The sequence below is a fragment of the Agelaius phoeniceus genome, chromosome 4 (genome assembly GCF_051311805.1).
Source record: "Agelaius phoeniceus isolate bAgePho1 chromosome 4, bAgePho1.hap1, whole genome shotgun sequence".
In the NCBI taxonomy this organism is placed as follows: Eukaryota; Metazoa; Chordata; class Aves; order Passeriformes; family Icteridae; genus Agelaius; species Agelaius phoeniceus.
In genome coordinates this window covers 54,455,316-54,465,601 of record NC_135268.1, presented here as the reverse complement: position 1 = coordinate 54,465,601, position 10,286 = coordinate 54,455,316, and the positions used below count along the sequence as shown (strand labels likewise).

At 35.9% G+C, this 10,286-nt stretch overlaps 1 protein-coding gene across 1 annotated transcript in view; it reads right to left on the bottom strand.

Annotated features, from left to right (window-relative positions):
* Window positions 1-270: 270 nt before the first annotated feature.
* The window catches only part of LOC129120758 (uncharacterized), a 35,049-nt gene continuing 25,033 nt past the window's right edge, over window positions 271-10,286 (bottom strand). The window contains exon 4 of the mRNA XM_077177640.1: window positions 271-1,623. The gene's annotated coding sequence lies outside the window, so the exon portion shown is untranslated. The remainder of the gene's footprint in view (window positions 1,624-10,286) is intronic.

The following is a 10,286-nucleotide window of genomic DNA, read 5'->3' as shown; positions in this document are numbered from 1 at the left end:
TGCCCAATACAGAAAGCTGGATACATTTCTTTGACCAAAGATGGATGTCCTTTGGTTTGCACATCACAAAAGAGCAACCAATCATTTTCTGTTTTTCAAGTCATTCTAGTAGCTTAATGAAGAGATAAATTGAAAGTTAATATTTTGTTGTGATCCCTTCCCTTCCCTTCCCTTCCCTTCCCTTCCCTTCCCTTCCCTTCCCTTCCCTTCCCCTTCCCCTTCCCCTTCCCCTTCCCTTTCCCCTTTTCCATCAATAAACAGAAATTAATATAGAAAAAGAAAATGCATTCATGCTGTTTTAATGATTCGCCTTTAACCCAAGAAAGAAAGAAAATTCAAAGATAAGGCTTCCAATTAATCTTTAACTTGTAACATAAAAGCACTGATTTCAAGCCTTAACAACATTGCAATTATGAAGGCACAGGGGGAATGTACTGTGGACATAGTCAAAGTTTTAATCCTAAATATGTCTGGCTCTTGTGAATTTCTCATAGCTTTAAAATTTAACATTATTTCTGTGTGTGTTATAAACATATGTGTTCTTGACCCACTTCAAAAAACAACCGCAAGTGAAATACCATTTCCATTAATCATTCAAGAGCTTTGCAAGAAGATTGCATCTCAAGAGATGACTTTTTCACTGAAGTTTACACTATTCAGCTTGGTTTCATTATTTTTTACATATATTGAGTTGCAGCTGCTTGTTGATCAGAGCATTGGTTTTAGAACTTATTCCCATCCTTTCCATCCAAATGCACACATTATCACTTAATATCCTGAAGAGAAAAATTAATTTCTATGTAATTATAGTTTTTCCCTGACAACTACAAAAAATTCATTGTATACTAATACCTTGCAAATGAAATTCTATTTTCATCCTTTAATCACTATGTAATGAGACTACAAAGGAGATGTTTGTACTGTGTGGAAATAGTAAATAGATGTAACAATAATTTTTCACACTTTTCACCAGATTTTCTTTACTATTTTTTAAATGGGAATATGGATCCATACTAGTGGCTCTCCTTGCGAGATTAAAACTTAAATTTATTATGTATTTGTAGAAATTACTTTTTCTATCCATAATACAATGTCATGTTATGTTGGAAATATTCTGTGATTGTTATTGGCACTAGTAAGACAGTATCATTTAAAGAATCAAAGTCAATTAATCCTTTAGATCATGTATCTGTATATTAGACACTGAAATTTATCATTGCTCCACCACACTTTCTTCATGAATCTAGCTCTAAAATCCTGTACTCATGAGGAGCATATGTAATTCAGTGTTGAGCATTTTAAAATCTGTACTTTCTGTTTACCTGTCTGTGCAATAAAATATATAAGGAGACTGAAAAATATCCATGGTTGAATATTTGTGCTCACCCTTAGGAAGTTGCATAATCCTTGATGCCTCAATATTTCTCAGACAAGGACAAAATCCTTAATTGAACAAAAGAGTAATTTTGGTTTTTTACATAATAGAAAACTAGATGATAACCTACACTTGTAAGAGCAGGTGAGGCAGAAAAATTAAATTCTGTATGAAAGATACAAATTGTCAGGCTTAAGTCTTCACTACTGTGCTTGAACTAGGGAAGCTCAGTGCCTTCAGAAGGGACTCTGGAATGATAGATATTGAAACATTAGTTCATAGTTCATGCTTCATAAAAGTCCTTTTCAAAACCGACAGGATTGCTAGTGTTATCTAGCATTGATGATTCTACTTACTTCCTGGCTTAAGATATTTTATGATACTTATTAGTCTGCTAAATATTACATTTTTATCCAAAGTTTTGTTAGGAAATAAAGGGAGGCAAGTTTTGGGGTTTTTTTTGTTTGTTTGTTTTGTTTCTTTGGGGTTTGTTGTTGTTTTGGGGGTTTTTTGTTTGTTTTTTTGGGAGAGGGTTTTTGGGGTTTTTATTGGTTTGGGATTTTTAAAATAAGAATTATCTATCTGTCAGCTCCAACAATTGGGGATCATAGCCCTTGTTGAGAGAGCTCAGGTATGGTGCTCACTCAGACAAAAGTTTCTTTTTCTACACACACCACAAAGGATGCAGTGACCCAGAAGGAGCAATTACAAGAGCATGCAAGGATCCAGGTCTCAGGCTGTTGGCAGTGCCAGAGTCTGGCACAGCTCTCTGGGGGCAGCAGGGATCAGCTGTGTGAGATGCCATCAGGCCAGAAACGTGCTCAGCCTCCTGGCAGAGATGAGAGATGAAGTGGAAGGACTGAGAGCTCTTAGGGACTCTGAGGATGAGATTTGCTGCAGGAACTGCACTCTACCATACCCCAGACAGATGCACCCACCATACACTTCACAAGAAGCAAAGGTTGTCCCACCCTCTCACCACCAGGCAGAAGAATGGAACCTTGGAAATGGAGGGAAGGGAAGGGAAGGGAAGGGAAGGGAAGGGAAGGGAAGGGAAGGGAAGGGAAGGGAAGGGAAGGGAAGGGAAGGGAAGGGAAGGGAAGGGAAGGGAAGGGAAGGGAAGGGAAGGGATTTCTGATTGGGCTGGCAGGAAAATCCCCTGCAAGGGAGGCAAAAGGTCTACTTAAATGAATAAGGGACTCCTGTCATTACTCAAGCATAAGCAGGAAATACACAGCAGATGAAAGCAGAGTCAGACCACTTGGAAATTTGGCAGGAGGTACGAGGCTTTAGGCAAAGATATAGATCTGAAAACAAATTCTGCCAAGTCTGGAAAAGTCATAAGCATGCAAGAGTCTTCATGCTGCTGAGTACTTGGTAGTGTTTGCCTAATAAATTTCTGACTATTCTTCTCCTCAACAGATATGCACTTATCACAGTTCCAAGTCTGATCAGGATGTACACACACCAAAATATGCAGGAAATTAACACCCAGATCAGAGGTAGAAGAGAACAGGGGGATTTTTCCTGCTCTCCTCTGCTCTGGATTAAGCCCCAGTGCTTGAATTAAAAGATGAGAATCTGCTTCTCCTGTACCATCCACATCACTGATAAAAAGAAATTATGAAAGATTAACACCTTTGATTCAAATATGTGGGGGATTTGGCATGGAGAAGACATTAGACGCCTACAAAGCCTTACAGAATTATTAAAATAAAGTCAGAAACAAATGACTTAGAATTCACAGTAAGTTGACCCCTTGCTGGCCAACAGCAAAGTCCACATCCAGTTGCTGTCTAACTCTTCCATCCCAACAGGATGCAGGAGAGAATCAGAAGGAAAAAAAAAAAATAACAAAAAACCTCATGGATCACAATAAAGACAATTTAATAATTGAAGAAAAGAAAGACCAACACACAAGAGATTTAAAGGCATTTACCACCTCCCAGCAGCTGATCAATTCCCACACAATCCTCCAGCTATCTTTGAAAATCTACTCCCCCAGAAGGTGCTTTTATTGCTGAGCACCATGTCATATGCCATCAATATTCCTTTGGTTAGCTGGGGTCAGCTGCCCTGATTTTGTGCTTTCCAAGCCTCTTGCCCACCCTCAGCCCACTCTCTGGGCAGGGCTGAGTGAGAAACAGAGAGGCTCTTGACATTCTGTAAGCACTAATCAGCAATTGCTAAAACACTGGTGTTTTAATTAACTGAGTTTTGGACATAAAACACAGCACCATATAATATACAATGAAAAAATTGACTTAATCCTAACCTGACCTAGTAGAGAATTGTACTGGTCTGACTGGAAACTGCTAAGTTGGAAAACCAGAATCACAGAACAGAGACTATAACACATTGAACAGGGAGGCTCTTCATTAAGCAGTCTGAATTTAGCTCACTTTTGTATTTCAAATTAATGATTCAAAAAATTATTTACTGCAGACCAATAATTTTTTTTGCTCATTTTTTACAAAAAGAGAATTATTTATTTACTTATTGAATTTGCTGAATTAAGTGAATATTTTATAATTATATTTTAGTTAATTCACAACACCTATATGAGGAAATGAAAGATTAGGAATAGATGTCAGGTAGTGAAAAGAAATACATTTAAGAAATATCTATAAATTTTGGGTAATCAAATCTGATATTCATTGCATGATTTTCAGAGTGCTCTGTATTATCTCATACTTCACATGTTCCAAACAGATCTCATTTCAGTTGCGGCTGAGACTCCTCAGCAGTTCATATTTCAAGATTTCCAGTTATGCTGTTACTAAAAAAATCAGTTTAAGCTACTTTCCTAGGACAATTTAAAAAAATGCCATGTCAAAGACAAAAGATGTAATTCCAGTAGTCTAAGAAAATATCTCCTTTTTTTCCTCATTTTTTGATACCTTGACATGAAATAATCCAGCCTCATTTTAAAATACAGAACATGAGATATGTGAAGGTAGAACTTATGAATGCCCCATAGATGACCACTCAATCCCAAAGCATGAGAGATGGTGCAATGGTTTGTCTTTTTGAATTAGAGAGACTCAGACAGTACCCCATGGTTCAAGACCTTTTGTCTTTGGAGCTGAAAAGAATAAGAGCTGCCCTGTTGAATGACAGTAGTATGAACATGGGACATTTGGCCTGGCCAAAATGTTCCCATGAAGGCTGTGAGGTGCTGCCAAAAACATTAACCACACATGTATCTGCTTTGTACTGTAGGCACATTGTTGGGGTTTTTTTCATGTTCAAAAAAAAAACGAGTCCCCAAATTAGTGTCCTTCTTCTTCTCTGTGTCAGTGTCAAGTTTTTGTGTGTTACTAATGGTACCATCAGGGAAACTGTGCAATGGTTCTAATAGAAAAATATAAGTTTTATTCTGGAGTAACATTAATATAAAACTGAACATTAGTACATAGTGAACATAATTTCTAACTCTCATTTTGATTTGCATCTTTCAAGGAATGATTGTTCAGGTAAGAGGAATTGTTTGTACTAAACCTCAGATTCACTTTACTTGATATTATCAGCTAAGCCTTTGAAAGAACATTAAAAGCACCTGTATTTTAAATTGCAGCTGATAAAGCAGCAAAGCTCTTGCTGAAGATAATGACCTAAAAAGGGATAACATCACAATAGAATCAAATAGTGCCATTCAATTATCTGTTCTGCCATAAAGAAATGTGCTGTTATTTCTTGATTTAAGATTACAAAGAACAATGCTGAGGTAATATTCACTTTTTTGGGGAAAGATTTTTATGCATAGAATTAGATAAACAGAATGCTATCTTCTAAGGCTGCTGAAAACCTATTGAACACAACAAACTCTGTCTTTTCAAAAAGTCAAACAGTAAGCTTTCTCACACTATAAGCGTGTCAGCGTGTAATTCATATTCCTAACCTCAATAAATAGAGGTCTCATTGAGTTTTAAGATGACTGAAAGAAGAAAGAAATTGTGCAGGGTTGTCAGCACTTGAACAGCAGAAAATAGGACAAATGTACAATTTATTGAAAGCAATTTATTCATAACAAAAAGGTAGCCAGCTACTTTGAAGAAAACAACCATCTCTAACTGGTTCAAGGGACATAGTGATTTTGAAAGTCTATACCTTCAGACAGTAAATGTAATACTTTTCAATATTAGAGAGCAGTTGTATACTCTATTTATAAAAGATGAACTTATTAATATTTAAAGAAGAAAAACAAAGGAAAAAATCAAGTAAATTCCCTATGAAATTGTTAAGTGTGTGTATACCATCCATGTAGGTGGTGTACCTGAATATAAGATGTTCCTTTACACTTATACACGAAGCATAATAGCAAAAAGTCACTAGAGAATATAAAACAGAGAAGGAAAGCCCAGACTTCAGCTCTAACTGATGCCATGATTTTTTTTTTCCTTACGCTAAAAACAAGTAACAGCACAAATTGCACCCTTTTTCTTTCTTGTTCCATGGAGAACTGATAGCCAGAAATGTTGGAGCAATTTTCTTTTTGCTCACTAAAGATTAGTGCTGAGTGAAATACTGACTGCTGAGGGGAAAAATTATTCAAATGTTATAGAGCTTTTGTCGATTGAAATGCACTTAGTGTCTGGTATTGTAGAATACTTGTAGAATACTGAAATATTTCCTGTTATTTTAAAGAAAATTAAGAAATTATTTGTTATGTTATCATTAAAGCCTTTATCCTGCGGTGATGAAACTTGAAAAGACCATTGTTCTCAAAATTCAAGCTCAAATTAGTTTCAAAAGAAAATAAAGTAAGAACAAAGAAAATGTAAAGATACTAGAGGTCAAGATGACTGTTTTAAACTGACAGATCTAAATTTTAGGTGGTTGTCTCTGTGGGAGAGATGAGGAAAAATTTAGTTCTCAGAAGGCAAGGTTTAAAATCTCCAGTTCATCAGTGAAGAAGGGGTGGCATTTCTTAAAAACCCCATCACACCCATATTATTTTCAAAACCCCTCCATTGTTGAAGGCACCATATCTAAGATAGGTGTCTAGCTGGCTTTTCCATTAGGCAATTCTTTCTGCTCAGGACCTAATGTGTCTCAGCTGAAGAAGATGGATGGTGGCTCTTCCAAAGGGGATGCACTAGTACTTTTTTGGCTATTACCTAATACTTCATGTTAGAGCATCTTCCTAGGAATTTGGAGAGGTGTGTTCTGTGCCTGCTTTAACAGCAGGGGAATAAAATGTATGTCTTAAGACAATACTGAAAGAGCTGAAAAGGCAAGAAACCTGACACTTCAAGAAGGAGCTAAGCTCCTGTCTCAGGAGGATTAAAACTGAAAAAATAAGCCTATAGGCTATTAATTGTAATGCATATTTGTATTATATTAGGTCAACAATGGAAAAAAATAAATAAACTATTTGCTAAGATCCTTTTTAGACATTTGGAGTCTAATAGCCTCTGTTTCTTTCAGTATTAGGTTTACTTACAGTTCAGTAGAGGTGAATAGGTGGCTTCCCAGAATTTAGAAAAAATTTCATTTCTGCCTCAAGACGATTAAGATGAAAAAAGGAAATTTTCAGATTTCTCTGAAAAATGCTAAAAGTAAACAGTGATTTTGAAGAAGCTGAACAGTGCTAGGAGCTAAAAGATCAGGATCATGTCCATTTTTTTCAGAATGCCCTTACAGATCTCAGTAGGTTTTTTTTGCTGTGCCCTAGTCAGAAGAGACATAAGTATGAAATATATAATTATGTCCCCAAAATAAATACCACTAAAATGTGTGAAAGCAGCAAAGATGTCAACTAATCCTTTAGATGCCTACAAAGTTAGGCTGTAAAATGATACAGACATACGGAACAGCTGCTTAGAAATTAGGTAGGACTTCAGGTCTCCTTGATAAGATTTCAGCAGCACAAAAGTCAGAAATTCACTGATTTTTTCAAAGATATTTTTAGAACCAAGCAGGTAATTTGAAACAGGAGATTAGGTTATCTTTCCCATCAAGTATATCTAAATCATATTGTACAGTGAAAAGTTAGGCATACAAGAAGAGAGGGAAAGAAGGAATAATGCAGTCCCAGGAAAAAAGGAGAATGATTTTATGCATATTTAAATGGATTTTGGATAGCTAGTTTTTCAGCAGCCTATGACTATACTATGACTGAATTTTTGTACTTCTTTCATCTTTCATTTGATTAAAAAACAGCACTAATGCATAAGGCAATGGAAAATGGGACATATCCTCAATCACTTATATTTAATTGAGTTAGGCAACAGAATGGAAGACAAAAATTTAAAGGTATAAAACATACATTATTAAGTCTAACAAACAGCAGTCTTATTCAATATGTATGTATCTGAGTAATAATTTTAAAAATTGTTCCAATTTTATACCATTTCTAATTGTATCTGAGGGGTCTCTGCACCGATAAATGGAGGCATTCTCCAAAGTTACCAAGCACTAGTATATTCAAATATTCTTTAAGCATAAACTTTGTTGAAATCTATGCAGGATAAGCATGTTTTGATGTGCCTTAGCCAACTCTGATTATGGGTAGTATTCTTCCTTTGCAAAAATTAATCACCTGTTTAAAAAATTCCCAAATGCTGAAATGTCAGAAAATGAGAAATTATGGAATCTAGCCCATTCTCAGCTAAGGTATAAATCTTCATTATTTGTCAGTAAATACCTGACAAATGTCCCCACCTCCAAAATGTAAACATGTCCAAAAGTCAATATAGTGCTTTTTAGGAGATTGTTTTGGATGGAATCTCTAAGATACAGATTTTTGTAATAAAACTGGGATTAGAGCACAAGCTTAAAACCAACCTGTGTATACATGGCACCATTCCAAAGGATAAATGGCATCATGATTCCACCATGATCAGCTTCTTCTCCACTTCTGCTTTGCAGTTTGTTTTGCTCTGTTCTAATAATACCTTTCTGTGTCTGCCTGCTCTCAGGTAAATGAGCAAGATCAGTGGTCTGTTCAAAAGGAAAATGGTTTTACATGTGCCCGTGGTTCCTGCATTGGCACACAATAAAGAAAACAGGCATGAATTTAAGGGTTTGGCTATTCTGTGAATGGTGACATTAGTATTTACATATTACATGTCTTCATTAACCCCTGTTATTATGAAAAAGTATAAACACATGTTTCATACATTAGAAGAAAGATGTATGGAATTAGCTGAGAACATTTGCAATGAACTGAGACTGTTTGCTGCTTACCTGTGTGAATAAGGAAAAGCAAATAAAAGAGATAACCTTTCTCCCCTTTCTTTTTTCTGGACTCTGCAGTATAAGAAGAGAACAAAAGTTATGGGGAAAAGGTATTTTGTTCATTAGACCAAATGATAAAGTTGGCAAAGAAAAATAATTATTTTTTTCCCTCAAAAGTCTTTCTTCAGAGATAAATAAGCACCAAAACCTCTTTCCCTGAATTGCTGGCTAGTAAAGAATGTGAAGTGTTCCTTCCATGCACCCTGTTTCTGCTACTGCACTCAAGACAGCAAGGTGTAAAAGTTTCAAAGTCACTTGCCCCCATTAAAATTATACTGTGGTATAGCAAATGTTAATGGCTAGCTGGTGCCTTGAAGGTAGAGAATCATCCTTTCTGATGTACTTCCACTAAACATTATGAGTCCTCTTGAGAATGGTGACCAAAGGACAATCAGCCTCAGCTCATGTCTTCCTCTCTGTTTTCTGCTGGCCCCAATGCCTACATGAAATTTAATTCAAGTAAAACCAGACAGAAACAGGGGTCAGAGCCATGTTTCCTTAACCCTGCATGTTTATTTCAGTAATGAACTGAGCAAGCTTGTTTTATAAATATATTTGATTCTTACTGACCAGTAGAAACAGGTACACACTGCCTACAAACCTTTCCAGGATCCACATGCATGCAAGTTTTCTTCAGAATCTTTTCAACTGGCTAATTCACCATATTTTAAAAACAAATATTTTCAGGCAAAATATGTCCCGTGCAACACAAAGACATCATAGTCCAGTCTTGCATAAGATGTGATAATCACTGCCATATCTTGGAGTAAACCATGTTTTAAGATTCTAAAAAGTGTCAGGACAATTGTTCCAATTAAATTCCTATTATGTATGGGAAATTAATCCTTTAATTCCCAAAAACCAATTTCACACCAAAATAAGCACAAATACTATTCCAGCATTTCTTAAACTATACCCTCTCTTTGATTTTACCCCATTTGCTGTGTTATATCTAAATTTAGGGACACAATGGCTCTGTATAATAAAAATGAATAGAAAAGATATCCTGAGATAATAATCAAATGAGTTTCCTTTATTGCTGAGAACCAGCAAAATACATAGGATAAAATGACATTACTAGGGCAGAGGAATCTGAAAGGTCTAGAGTAATTTTTACTCTCTAATTATTATCAGAGTTTGCAGAAAGATACACCATGTCTTATAGATTATAAAAGATATCTTCAGGTTTTATCCTCTGATATAAAAGTAGGAAAGTTCAAACAGGTCCAAAATTCTATAAATAACAATACTGTATTACAGTGTTCTGAGAATGTGTCAAGTCTTGAAGAGCCAGATTGTGATCCTGGCTTTGTGCCCACACCAGGAATTATGAGGCTGTTCAGCATTCATACTGCCTACATTTGCTGCCTATGTAGCTGCTTGCAATTATGGTAGCAAGGAGCTTCTCTAGAACCATTGGTTTACCCTTCTTTGCATGTGGAACTAGAAAATTGACTATAAATTGTACAGAACTCTCCAATCCCTAGGAGTCCTGGAAAGTAATCCACTCTCATTACAGGACTCATACATGCTGGCATATTCCTCTACCTGAAAAAGAGAGTGGGATAGAAGTGTGAGAACACAGAACTCTGTGGCTTTGAGTCATAATAGGACTTGCTTCTTTTAGGCTTGTGGATTATCACTGTTAGCCTATGAGTCAATATTAATT